This window comes from Haliotis asinina, chromosome 1, assembly GCF_037392515.1.
Source record: "Haliotis asinina isolate JCU_RB_2024 chromosome 1, JCU_Hal_asi_v2, whole genome shotgun sequence".
NCBI lineage: Eukaryota > Metazoa > Mollusca > Gastropoda > Lepetellida > Haliotidae > Haliotis > Haliotis asinina.
The window spans coordinates 93,191,991-93,207,555 of record NC_090280.1 but is presented as its reverse complement, the minus strand read 5'-3'; positions in this window follow the sequence as shown (position 1 = coordinate 93,207,555).

The window sequence follows — 15,565 nt, the reverse complement described above, 5'->3', positions numbered from 1 at the left end:
ATTTCTCGTCACTATCTGGCTGCAATATTGTGACGTTACATTTTAACTGACTGACTCACTCAAAACCGCTGTCCTTTAGTGAAGGTTAATGAGTGTTATTGGTACGTCCTGTAATGGTGACATAACAGGTTAAAGAGATTATGAGGTCGGTATGTCTTTTGTATTAGAGATACTGGTTAGCTCGCCAAGGGTCAAATGTATTCCGAATAGATGACATTCATCATGTCAAAAGACTTTGACAATATTTTCTATTCATATTTGAGCAAAGAAACTAAAGTGTAGTACCAATGTACACTCTGACAGATTAATAAAGTAGGGAGGGTCCGTATGTAAGACTGTAACCAACACCAAACCACCCTGAAGGGGAGTGACTTTAGTTTTACGCCGCGCTCAGCAATATTCCAACTATATGACGGCGGTCTGTAAATAGTCGAGTCTGGACCAGACAATCCAGTGATCAACAACATGGACATTGTCTGCGCAATTGGGAACCGATGACATGCGTCAACCAAGTCAGCGAGCTTGACCACCCGATCCCGTTAGTCGCCTCTTACGACAAGCATAGCCGCCTTTTATGGCAAGTATGGGTTGCTAAAGGCCTATTCTACCCCGGGACCTTCACGGGTCACCCTGAAAGGGAACATTATTATTATCACGTTGTATTATTTGGGCTTTCACATATATAGTGTATTTTTTGTGTGACAAACAATGTTATGTTTCAAAGACTGGGGTTACTCATCTGTTTGTACAACGCGAACATGCCATGTGTTAATCTCCACTCGTCACGCTGAAGACCCAGGTTCGAATCCACAAATGGGTACAATATGGGAAGCCCATTTAGGGTGTCCCCTGCTGTGATATTCCTGAAATATTTTTAAAGTGGCGTAAACCCTTACCCATTCACTCAGCCACTGAAGTATTAAATCGCGCGTTCGGGGAATTGGCTCGCTTGGCAAGAGGTATGACAATACCAACCCACACACAACACAACACAAAACAAACGAGGAGTTTAATGCACAGCAATCACAAGATGATCTTTACATGATAATTCAATAGTAATATGTTACAATTATAGCAATCAGTCAGTTTTGCAGGAACATAAACATCATACGTAGATTTGTTATACATACTACAATCATCAATCTCGATACACATTCAAAAGTGTACAACGTAATGTCATTGTCACATACTCTACACTTCAAGTCAGAGGGCGTTTACACAATCTACATTGTAGACAGTTACAACAAAGCATGGTATTCACAACGTAATACAACAGATGAAATATGTCACATACAACGTTAACCTAACAGGCGTTCGTGCAGCACAGACAGCAAGATGCTGACAACGCAATGTACGATACACTCTATACTATCCGCAATAGCTACAAAACAATGTAAAGTTAAGCATTATCAAATAAACAATGCTAACGGTTGTGCCAAGGGTCGGAACATGTAGGTAAAGTATCAACAACAGATTACAGTTAATACAGAATAGCAATGGTAAAAATTTGTCAGAGTAGAAGAAAGGAAAGTCTCTTACCTGGGTAAAACAAACGTGGAGTTTAATGCACAGCGCTCACCAGATGATTTGTGACTGTGTGCCATCCCTCTTGTATACCTATTCCTGTTATCACTGCTAATCCCATTTGCTGATAAAACAGACCATAAAGTTGTTGTTGTGAACTTCAGTTGCTATATCTTAATATAAATTGCCTAATTCGACTGACGATAAGGTGCCTACTGAACATTTAAGTTACTCTTTCTTGACAAGATTACTTAAAGATTTTGATAAACGTCCGTGTTGATTAGTGAAGTTCACACTGAATTTGATTAGCCTATCTCTACCTACTGACCATACAAGATACTGGGCTCGGGCGTTCGTTATCAGTGTGACCCATGGCCAACTGCAGATTGTGAAACGTGGTCAGTTAGTCTGTAATATTTCCATATTTCATTAACACAAACTGTCATAAGATATTCGGAAACAATGTGCTTTTGCCCCCCTGTTAATAGAAGCAACAAATATGAATAGTTGTCAAAGAAAAACAATTGAAGCGTCCATCATGGCATCACGTCCAACCGGGGGTAGTTCCTTTCCGTCCAGTCGTATTACATCAAGGCCGCCCCTAAAACGTGAATGTATGAGTTGTCATAGATACAATATAAAGAAATTTCTAAAGTAGTCCAAAGTATTCTCGGGGCGGTAGGATATCCGTTCACTCGCTTTCTTTGAGTGAGAGAGAGCACTCATGTGCAGATTGTGGTGAAATCTGAGGAGCTCTCAAGAGTGGACCTGCCGGACACGGTACACTCCCCCCCTCCCCCCGGGTTCTTTTTCAAAGGACTACTCGCCACTTTACTGCGATCATATATTCAGCTTGACCTTGCAGGTCTATGTAACGAAGATGGGTTAACAGGGTTGCTTGGCAGTTTTTTGTTTTCTTAAATTAGGTGTATGTGGTTAATTTCTCAAGTTTTTGGAAAATGTCGGTGACCGAAATTTCACGCAGACAGTGGCATGACAACTGAACACCCCTCGAGACGGCACGCTTAACAACTTACATCCCAGTAATTCGAGGTTGACGATAAATAGTCTGATTATGAACCACGAAGTACGATACTCCGGCAAGTTGTTTCAGAACTACGTATTCCTTCTTTTGGGGATTGGCTCTAGTCTTCTTCTGGGGATTGGCTTCAGCTCTCTTTTGGGGACTGACTTCAGCTTGGTGTCTGTACCGCGGTGATAGATACAGTGTTTGGTCTGAAAAAAACATATTTGCGTTTTTGAATGTTCCATATGCTATAAATTGTTGACATGTGCAGCGTTAGGTTGATAACTTTTACCGCGAAAAACTCATTACGTTTCTTGTGAAAACCTTACCTGCTGTAACACAAACAATACAATATAGTGTAAGTACTTATTCGGACAAATGTTGGGTTGAAATTGTTGTCCACTGCGGTTTTATCTCTCAGAGCCTACCATTTTCTTTCCTATCCCTCACATTCGGTATGACGATAAATATTAACTGACTCACTCACCATCCTTACAGTATGTATATTCTGTAACCATCCACTTTTAATAGAACTTCTTGAATTACATAATGACATTTCATCTGGCCAATACAACATCGTCCTCTCACGGTTATGCTGCCGTGTTTTGAAATCTCTGATAACGCAATGGCCAGTTTTGTTGCTTAGGCAGCACTCAACAAATCTGTGACACCACTTCTCGTTCCGTTCTCTCAGTATAAGGCTTCCACTAGATCTTATTCCGTGATCTGATGCAGAAGAATTTGGACACCCAAGTAGGCTAATAAATTAAATGCCATAAAACCCTATATTGGTTACACCTACTCGGCTTGTCGTAGAAGAGTAAGAAGAAGTTTATTCTCATAAATCACATGTAGTGACACAGAGAACATACAAATGATTTACAATATGCACAGTATGGCTTGTGCAAGTCAACAATAAAAAGACAATTACAATTTTGCACATGGTAGTCTCATTTGTACAGACATAAGCCTTCCTTGATATATTTAGCTAATTCCAAAGTGAGTGGTTTATAATATGATTTCATCATTGAGATGAATTTATCTAATGAAGGATTATTAAAAAAGACAGATATTAAAAGGCAGATATTTATGTCTTAGCGTTGCTACACATGAGCATATTAGAAGGAAGTGGTATTCATCGCCCATTGCATCATTACATAGTGTGCTATTCCTGTCAGAACCAGTGATACTAGTCCATCTTCCAGTTTCTATAGGTAATCTGTGGTTAGCTGTCCTGAAGCGTGTATACCATATTCTAAGATTTGGAGACAGTTCCAGAAGATTGGGATTTAGATTAGGTACTTCTTTATAAAGAATGTAATATTTGCCTTTTGAGGAAGCATTTGCTGTTGCATTCCATGACTGATAAAACTGATCAATGAGAACCCGTTTAACATTAGTCTTTAAAACATTTGGAGAAACAATAGACTGTGACATCCATACATGGAAAAAGCCAGTATCCCGTAAGATATTTTCTTTTGCCGAAAGTAAGCAAAACGTATAATTAGGACAGGTTGAGTTCAGGGTATACATGAGAGAGTATATTTTGGATGACAGTTTGTATGGGAGTAATAGCATTTTGCACCAATGGGAAAGCATTCGGATTTTTATAGAGATACCTAGCGAGTATCGGCCCAGCTCGCCATGTAATCAGGAATTTTAACCTGAAGAATGTATTTACAAAACTTTAGATGGAGACGTTCCATGATCTTTGTATTTTCGTATCCCAATACTTCTGAGGCATACAGTAATATGGGTTGTACAATTTGGTCAAACAGTTTTCACTGGCAGTCTAGTGGCATATCTGACATTGTCAGTTGTCATGAAGAGGCCATGATGCGATGATGCCGTATTGGCCATACTAGATATACTCATGAATAGCTGTTAAATTGGTAAGAAACTCCATTCTGTATCCCTTGCAATGACAGAATGACGCTCAAGCATTTCCTGCTTGCCTGTATGGATTTTTCCATCGCAAGAGATAAATATTTTAGTGTCTAAAACAATACACGATTTTTAATGAGTATTAATTAACATGTAACAATTGGTTTCTTACATGAAATAGAATTTCGTTAAGTTTATGTACGGATGTTTGTATTTTATGTTAAATCATAGTTTATCAACAATAAAACCTATGTCACAAACAGAAATTATTCAAACGATTATGCATTACCGAGCCGTTTGCCAGCAAACACCACATTAATGAACAATCTGCAGTAAGACATTTTGAATTACCTTCCTGGTTATAAAACTGATGCAGAAAGTTGAATTTGACAAGTAATCTTCTCTGTCCTCCTTTGTAATCTGTAATGTAGATTTCTCCCGTACTGTGTCCAAAATATATTCGCCTGAAAAACGATTGATGCGAATGTAAAAAACAAAATACTTGCCTCTAAATTATGCCTGTTTCAGATTTAGTACGGAGTACATGAAGTCTTACCTGCTTTGTTTGTCAATACATATGGATACAATCAAACTTTCGTTTACTACGTTGTAAATGATTTCAAGTCTTTCTCCTTTTAAGGTAGCTGATTTCGACTTCTTTTGTGTTGCCCAAATGACGATGTCCTCGTCGAAATCGATTTTGAAATGATAGATTGGGTTTCCTGTAAATGACAAAAAACACATCTATGTAAAGAAAGGTATTAACGTTTTTCTCATGTGTCATATTATGTAGCGAGTTGTATGACGCTGATGGGAACCGATTAACTGCTTGACTGATTGTTGATTAAGGCCTCACTCAGCAGAACGCTATGAATATGTCGGCGGTCTGTAAATAATCGCGTCTGGACCACTGATTAACAAGAAATACTTTGGTCAAGCACAATCGCCTTTTGTGGCACACGTACACACACACACAAACACAAACACAGAGAGAGAGAGAGAGAGAGAGAGGGGGGGGGCAGACAGACACACACACCACACACACACAGATAAATACAAAAGCATATTACTAACTCATACCCACGAAGAGAAGATACAAGGTGCAGCTACGTTTTCCGCGTTCTAATAATGTCTGTTGCAGTATCTCCAAGTTCGCCCATGGGCAGTCTACAGTTCGTGGGCTGAATATATTTTATTGTATTCCTAATCAACGTCAGAGTTTAATGATGAGCTGGTCCTTCTTCCAATGTGTGTGGTAACTCTGATATTTTATGCTGTAATTAGATTATGTGGAATAGTTGCCAAAAGTGTGGCAAAGTTAATCTTTTGAACCATTTTTACACACACAAATGACTGAGGGAGGAAGGTTTACGCTTTAAACATCACACCGGGGAACACCTGATATCAGAGACCATATAATAGAGGGACGGCCCTCTCCAACAGTTCATCATTAAACATCAGCGCTACGGTCTGGCATGTAACTGATACACATCGACACCCTGCTGCTAACTTCCGGTTACCGGAACACATGCGCAGCAGATGCGCAGACATTCGCAAATGAACACTCTGGTAACCACGTAAACAATATTGCGTAATATCTGGACCGAGAGTTAATTCCTTAGCTGGATTTCACCGGTTGCGACTGACAGTCAAAGATTACATGAACAGCTCCAATAAACTGATTACAATAATCGTAATCTCTATCTTGTCTCTCACAAGATGTCACAAGACTTTTCAACTGTCCCACATGTCAGCTGACAAAATCGCTGAAAATGTGTATCGTTCGCAAAATCCGTGCCGTTTTAGGCCAGTCATGTAACAGTACTGTTGTCAATATCCCCGATGTTCGCTGAACTTCATACATAACCTCTAGATTTTGTTTTAAGTATCCGTTGCCACTGGTTGGTGGTTCACTAAATGACGCTATTAGTCTCTGATTTTGATTTCATATTAATTTGCGTAACTTTATGAAGCTGATAGTCCCAACGATTCAGCGATAGACGATTTCACGTTATCCACGAACGTTACAGTAATGTTTGTTTGAACGCAAGTTTGGGGCTGACAGTGATAACGCTTTCGGAGCCGTACGGAGACATACGCACATTATAATATGGTTTTTTTTGCAAAGGAAAGCTACTCAGAACTACTAGAGCCACGAGGACCATTTTTCACAAACGTCAATGTACATTACATACAGTAACCACGTGTAGTTGATTTTGTGACCATTTGACCGTTTCTTTCACAGTAGATTAAGAGGGAATGAAGCAATGACATGAGAGCTTGAACTTGTCATGATATAGAGGTCGTGAGGCATCCCCCCAAACACACCACCCAATGAAATTAATTATTTTCATAGGGTTCATAACTTTAATTTTATCATTACACTTACCATGAAAAATATGTCACATAACTTTCCGAGAATTGCAACTGACTGGCACTGTGCAGGTGTGATTGTGATGTTATGTTATATGTTTTATAAAAGAACAATAAATGTATATGTATTGCTAAATACAACTATTTATTCTTTCAAGCTTTCATTAAAAACAAATATGAATGTCAACTGTTTGAAATTGAGACTAACACTAAAGAATATACTAATTTTTTATAATATTAAAACATGATATTGTAAATGAAAAATATCAAATCTGTACACAACTTCGTCCAGGGATATCTTTAAGAGAATAACCATCAAACCACAGTTTCAAACCTGATGAAAAACACAGTTCAAAGGTCTTGCGTCTTGCAAGTGATGTTCAAATGATGGATGCCCGAAAGATAGTGTATTTGCATCCCTATGATGGATGCATCACAGCCAGGTTCAATACTTGGTCATGATCTGATTCAAACTGTAAAAGCCCTTAGTAGAGATTCCCATGTCACAAACGATTTTATAGTTGAAGACAAAACCAAGTTATCTGGACAGTCAATTTCTTTATTTCATAGTTATTGTGACAATACAGTTACACTATATGTTCAATGGGTTTTGCCATTGAAGCTCATTATCAAGCTCTCCAGAGGTACTTTGGATCATATATCATCTGATGTGCATACAGGAAGATTTTATTTAGAGTATGCACACCTGTATAGAAAAAGTCAGCAGCCATCACAGACTTAGTCACATCTTCACACATTTTTGCTAAACCGCAGAATTAATGGCAGAACAGCCATCATAATCTGTTCCTACTGGCATGGGGTGTCTGTGCGTTCATCAGTGAGGTCAATGAAGAATGACTTCCACTGTTTGTCACACAGTACATCTATTGAACTGAAAAAAGGAGAGGAACAATTTTGATATTAAAGAAAAAATAACATGAATTCAGTGCTCTAAATACTTGTTGAAATTATATGATAGCTGGTTGTCAATGCTGTTTCAAACTAGATCTGTTTACTTACTCTCAAGATGGGAATATTGCACTTAATTAACACTGTATCTTTCCTTACATAAGAAATGAAGCAAAATTAATTCTTGACTATGCAAACGTTTTGATATTTCAAACTTTTTTTCTGCAGATAACGGATAATACAAACACCTATAGAATAAATAAATACCAATAACTACAAATTATCAACTTTTTATCAACAATTTTTCAACCATTTTGAATATTACTTCCATTATTACTTACCTGCAATCAAGAACTGTTCATTGAAATTTCTTTTTCCTGGGCATCTACAAGACAAAATAATAAGTTTATGCTATGATTGGTGTAATGATATAAGTATAAAGTTGAATAAGGTACTTCAAATCATAATTAAACTTCATTAAGAAGAAAAATGATAAAAACAGAAAAATATATTATTTCATGAAAAATAAGGATATTTGCTGCAAGCATAATCATCACAATGAACAAAAATGGAAATATGTACAATTATTTACAACCCATAAGTGCATGAGACTTTTGAAGAATGGATTAAACATATATTCGGGTCATATTAACAAACAAAATTAATGTTGTGTCGTCTGCTACATGGTATCTGAAATGTGCAGTACATGATGCAAATGCGGGATTACGTAAAAAATCATAAAAAATAAACTACCGATCATAGCCATATAAATTTAGTACCAAGCAAAAGAGGAATTCGCCGTACATGTTCACATACTTATTTTAAAAATGCTAGTAGTATGCTGTTATTGTGAAAGCGTGCGGAAATCAAGTGTTGTGGAGTAAATATTTCAGAAAACATTCACATTTCGTCGTATTGCAGGAGTCAAAATAAGGAATTATACGTCCTCCACAGATTTATAAATACCACTAAACCAAACTTTATCTAATCTGCTTTTATTACATCCCGGTAACTAAGGATTGGTATTGAAAATTAGTAGCTGTTATTGAAAATTAAAATCGGGACTTTCGCCGATTTTGCACCGCCGCCATTGTCCTCACTGACCAACGATCACACATGACAGCATTCATCAAATACAAAGAAATGTATACGCTTTAGCACCACTAAAAACCTCAGATGCACTCTTACAAATATATGTATGTACATGCGAATAAATGAGAAAAACTAAATCTTACCTTTGTTATGAAAATACGCAAAATCTATGACTGAGGTGAACACATGTTCCTCGAAGCTTCCGGATAGGCTGCGCAGTACAAGCCGTAGCGCGGATGGTTTCGCGCATTGGCTTGAGGGCCGTCCCTCTATTATATGGTCTCTGCTGATATATAGGCTTCACACATTGCACCCATGTTGAGAATCGAAATTGGATCTTCGACGTGACGGGCAAACTGCCTCTCATAAACAAAGACACGTAATCGTTTTGAAAGTTATATTCAATGGCGTTCATTCGCATGTAACGGAGTTTTGAAGAGATAAAGAATTGTGATTATCGTTAGTCTGATGTGAGTGATTGCAGCGTTATACCGCAGCAGCAATTGTACAGCTATTCGCTTCGAGGTCACCAGCCAGAGATTTATCACATCGGAATTGCCATTCAGAAACCTTGTACACAACAGAATCAACAGTACGCCTGCATACATTTACAGACAGTGTTATTACGGGAAACTCGATGACGCTCTATTCATTACGAAACACGGCATACAATCAACGGAGATCACCAGTAACACCAGTCTGATGAGATAAATCTACGAAGAAAACAACTTCTCTGCATGTTGAGGCGGTGCTTAGAGCTTAGGTCACTGTCATTTGAAAATAAGCAACGGTCATCGCGGACGGTGCTCGGATGGGTGACGGTGTTCGGTAGCTTCTGAGTTTTTTTAGGATTTCAGTCCTGCCCTTCAACGAACCTCAACTGACGCATACGGTCTCATCTTAGGCAAGCGAGATTGTAAGAAAATGCCCCTGTCCACCCATCAGTAAAAGTGGGTACCCGGTATGATACGATAGTAGTACGAATTTGAACCTTAGGAGCCCTTCAGGCACCCGACAGTATTCTTCACATGGAGTGTTCTGTACTCGTTGACCAGGGGTAATATGTAATATTATTTAGTCATGCAATGTGCATGGATAATTGCGCAATATAAATGAATTATTATTATAAGTCTCCTTGAGTTCCAGTACGTTGTTTTTGTAACCCCGTACCTTTAGACAGCGGCGGTCTCTGAATAATAGACTCGACAGATTTGGAATATGATGATATGTGAAAACCAAGTGATTGAGGCTGGTCACCCGATCCCGTTTGTGGCCTCTTGCGACAAGCACGGGATGCTGAAAAAAATTCTAACCCGGCTGATAAGCAATAGAGAGTGCAACACGAGTTCATTATGTTTCAGTATATAAGAAAAAAAAAACAATTCTAAATTAAGTGTTAAGCCTGGCAACACTTGACTTGACGCACACTTGACATGATCGTTTCAATGTTTAATGTGATATAAGATGGGACTACTGCGTGGTAGTTTAGGCATGGTGATGAAGAAAATTGTTGGTGCGTTCATAAGATGTCTGTCTTCGAAATGATTATTGACGTTTATACTTCCTATCGAAATTGAGAGTTCAGATTCCCCTGCTTTTTAAGAAGTATTTAATAGGTCTTGTAGAAATTGCATACTAAGAATTTATCAATAAAGGGCGCTTCATCAACCTCCCATTACTTACCTGTAAGTATTTTGTTCCCCGGATCAATGTCTAGAAAAGATATGACAGCAGAAAAAATCCCGTCTGTTCTGCCTTGTAACCAATAGAGGGTGTTGGTAGAATGAACGTAGTCTAAGCTAAATGTGTCCATATTTTGGGTAAATGAACGGCTTCCTTTAGTTAACTGCTCGCCATGCCTAAACCAGTGGATTGTATTAAAACCACAAATTAGAAAGTACGTTTCTTGTCGTTCTGAAATGGAAAAAAATGTGTTTTCAGATAGCGCTAAAATATTTGACTTTAGAGAGTGAGTGAGTTTAGTGTCACATCGTTGATATTGCAGTCCTATTGTGCCGAGAGCAATTAGTATCTTGAAATATGTCAGTTCCAACAAACTAAACCTGAAGGCAAAGGACGGTAAAACAACAACAGTATCGTATGATTTAAATTCAAACTATCATGTTATCATTAAAAGGATTCACTGTAGAGAACAATACAAACCACAAACAAGCTATAGAGCACCAGCAACTGCAGACAGATCACCGTCCTTGGGTAGAGTAAATCTCCATTGTCCCTAGTATGGTGATCTATCTTCAGCTGTCGGCGATCTGTTTATACCCTTTCATATTGTATTCATTTGTCTTTCACAGTTGTATTTTTTAAAATTTTCACACTAGTTTTACAATTGTATCTGTTTCTACTGTTCTTTGTCGACAGGCTTGATGATGAGTTTTCCTATGACATTATAGGCTCTTAATAGTCACAATATAGCTGAAATGTTGCCGATGTGACTTAAAATCGCAAGTCACTTATTCACTATACTTGGGTCCATGGGGAATTACAATGCTTTAGCTACCTTATTTGACCCTGGCTGGATTATCTGGATTCAACATATTGAATGCTCCTGATAAATGTAGACATGAATTAAAATGAACTATATTCTTCAATTAAAATTTGCTATGACTGTGCAGCAGTCATTTATGGGTAAAACATAAGATATACGGCTATACCTATGCAGGGATAAACCCGAGTGAGCTTTAAGTCGTTTATAGCAAAATTCAATCAAAATCATGGCGGGATTGTCATGGATTGTCTGTTCCAGTCCGCCGTGATATAGTTGGAATAATGCCGCTACGTCAAAAGGCAAGCAAACCAAAAAATAACCTACGCTTACTTGTTACTACTGATTTTTCTTTTGCTCTTTCTGGAATCATCCATAATTCAAAAGCACCTTCTTCGGAAGCGTCACGGGACATGGACACATCCCCTTTACACTGACAACGTCCAGGTTCAGCATGGTAAAAGCCATAGCACTTGTCTCCCGTGCAGCAAGCCACGGCACATTCCACTCTCCTTCTTACATTGAAACATGTGTTTGATTTTACTGTAAGGCTATCACGTACTTTGATCAGTTGTGTGTGGTAAATTTGTGTAACGGCAACACAATGTGTACTCAAGACGAAAAACAGAAGATACTTCATTCTGACAAAAATTGTTGGTCCTCTAGGATCTGGATAAGGTATTTCAGCTATCTTTCCAAAATCAATACGGAATATATTCCCGATCATTAAAATTGCATGTGATCATAATAGTATGTATTATTTTTGTGTCCAACCGACCTAATCATGAAAGGTGAAACCCCCATGCTGGTATGACATGTATATATATAATGAGAATACCGAGTACAGTAGTACATATGAAGTCTTCCAGACTTGTCACTGAAGATACAACTGAAACATGTAGAAGAAGACCCGTGACGTGTAATTATTTCAGAAACTCTCTCTCTCTCTCTCTCTCTCTCTCTCTCTCTCCTGATCCTCTTAAGGGGTAGTCGTGTCCCAGATATGCTTCGAAGGGTTAAGAGGGTGGAACATTCAATCGCGAATAGACGAAGGTGAAATTGTTGTGGCAATATGACATTTGGATCAGTTAATACTACGAGGGGATGTCAATAAGTTTTGAGCCTTGAGCATTTTGCAATCAAAATTCAATCAAAAGTCAAATTTTCAAGAAAATCAATGATATCGAAAATGTAGACGACAAAAGAAAATCAGTGATATCGAAAACTGTAAACGACAAAAGAAAATCAGTGATATTGAAAACTGTAGACGACAAAAGAAAATCAATAATATCAAAAACTGTAGACGACAACGGAACATCAGTGATATCGAAAACTGTAGACGACAAAAGAAAATCAGTGATATCGCGCATTGCAGTAATGCAAACGCTAGCACATTCTGTTACTAGCTAGTCATGAAACAGTCGAGCGTTTGTGGGTATGGCCTAAAAAAATTCGTTTCAAAATACATGCACGGTTAGACAGAATGAGACTCCTCCTATTTAAGTTTATGAAATCGGAATGCTGAGAATACCAATTCAACCATGAACAATTCAATGGCTATTTTCAGAATTGTGATCCAGTACCTGCCAATCCATCTTCACGACGTGGGGCTGGAGAAGCCGTACTGAGGCGTGTCAACGTTACTACCAGACCGTACGTTACCATGGACTGCTACGTCAAGGTCAAATGGCCAAGGACATATGTGGATATATATATATATATATATATATATATATATATATATATATATATATATATATATATATATATATATATACGAGAGGATGTCAATAAGTTTTGAGCTTTAAGCATTTCTCATACCCAGGTGTCACAGCCTACGGTACGACATTGACCCTTGGGGTGTAGCTGATGTGATATATAAGTTTTGGTATCCTACTCTCAGAAGTTATTGAACAGCTTACATTGACAGAAAGAGACTCCCTCATGGCAGTGAAAATGAATAAAATTGAATATAGAGCAGTAATTAAGTTTTTAGTTCTTGAAGGAAACTCGGCGAAGAACATTGAAGAAAGGCTTTCAGCAATTTATGGGAAGTCTTCCCCTTCATCTGCTACCATCAAACGATGGGTCAATGAATTTAAGCTAGGTAGAGAGAGTCTTGAAGATGACCCCCGTCCAGGTCGCCCAACAACAAGCACTAGTCAGGAAAACATTGACAGAGTGCATATACTTGTGCTGGAAAATCGTCAAATCACACTCCACGAGTTAGAGGAGACCACAGGCATTTCACACGGATCCATCGAGACAATTCTTCATGAACATCTCGTCATGTCTAAGGTGTGCACAAGATCGGTGCCAAGAATGCTTACAGATGCAATGAAGCAAACAAGGGTCACCATAAGCAACTCCATGCTAACCAGATACAAGAATCCAGAAGATTTTCACTTTAGGCTAGTACCCTGTGATGAAACCTGGATCCACCACTATGATCCTGAGAGCAAACAAGAATCCATGGAATGGAAACATGTCACTTCTCCCCAAACCAAAAAGTTCAAAGCCTCCAGATCAGTGCAGAAGGTAATGGCGACAGTCTTCTGGGATAGCAAAGGCGTCATCCGCATAGATTACTTACCAAAAGGAAGAACAATGGATGGGGAATATTACGCTTATAACTTGTTGAGGCAAGTGCGACAGTCAGTCAAGGAGAAGCGCCGAGGTAAGATCAGACGTGGTATTCATCTACATCAAGACAATGCTCCAGTACACACCTCTCGCTTTGCAGCCGCTGCTGTCCAGGAATGCGGGTGCGAAATCTTGCCGCATCCCCTCTACTCTGCAGACCTGGCACCAAGTGATTACCATCTGTTCCCAAATCTCAAGGACCACTTGCGTGGTCGTAGATTTCAGGATGATAATGAGCTTATTGCTGCTACTGAGGCTTGGTTTGAAGACCAAAATGGCGCCTTCTACAGAGATGGCATCAGCGCCTGGCAGAAAAGATGGAACAAGTGTCTTGACTATGGGACTATGTTGAAAAATAAATGTAGTTCATACCAATATTTTGTGTTTTTCTAGGCAAGGCTCAAAACTTATTGACATCCCCTCGTATGTAATGAATCCATTGTTTGAATAATAATTTGTTTGTTGCTATTGATTACAAAAGTTTATATTAAACTGCTACATAATAGCTTTTATTTACAATAGCTGTCAGGTTTACAGTTTTGTCAGCGCGAGGACGTTGGGTAAACTGGCAACCATTTTGCTGGGTCAGCAGAAAATTCTATCATTTGGAGGTTATGCCTACCATTTGGGTACAATCATGCTTGAACAAAAACTTGAAATGAATCCTCATTAAAAAACTCAGAGTAACTATGGCGCTTCCAGTTAGAGAAGCATGACAGGACTAACACACGTCTGCTTTGGATTTACCCTCGTCTGTCTGCTGGCATCGTTAGCTCACCTTTTTCATCATCGTTTGCACCCCATTTCAACTGCCGTCAACAAATGTTCAGCCAGTACGTCGACAAGCCTGTGGTAATCAATAGAATTTAGTTGGTATTGTAGATTTGTGAGCCAGCTGTTAAAATTTGTGACTTCATAACACTGTATTTGAAAGTTGTACTGCCATTCATTGTAACCTTGCTCATTGTTTCGATTCTTTAAATCCTATGTACGATTTCCTCTGATGTCAATATGAACAGTTTCTGGATAGGAGTAATGATTCCGACCAAGATTCGAAGTGCATATCTTTCATTCGTATAAACGATTTTTAAAAAAAATAGATGGGACTGAACATAGTGATCACTCAATTACATGGGACTGAACATAGTGATCACTCAATTACATGGGACTGAACATAGTGATCACTCAATTACATGGGACTGAACATAGTGATCACTCAATTACATGGGACTGAACATAGTGATCACTCATCACATAACTATAACCATCATTAGCTGTGTTTTACATGGCTGGTTCAAAAGGGACTAATAAGCCTTTTGTCACGGCAGATTAACCCTAACAACAGGGCTAGGAGAGACCAGGGGCTCATTCTACCACCGATTTAGGTTTAGTCAGGACAGACGTCTTGGATTGAGCAAACGGAAACTGATTATATCTCAGTACCTTCGACTAACAGAATCACTTCCACCAAAGATACAAGATTGCAGCCCACAAGAAACACTTCGCCCAATTCGGTCGCAAATTACGATCAGCAGTGGTTTTCAGAGGACTAAATTTGGATTAAATTTGTTGAATCTCCAATAGGTATTAATCGATGGTAGAAACGAAAA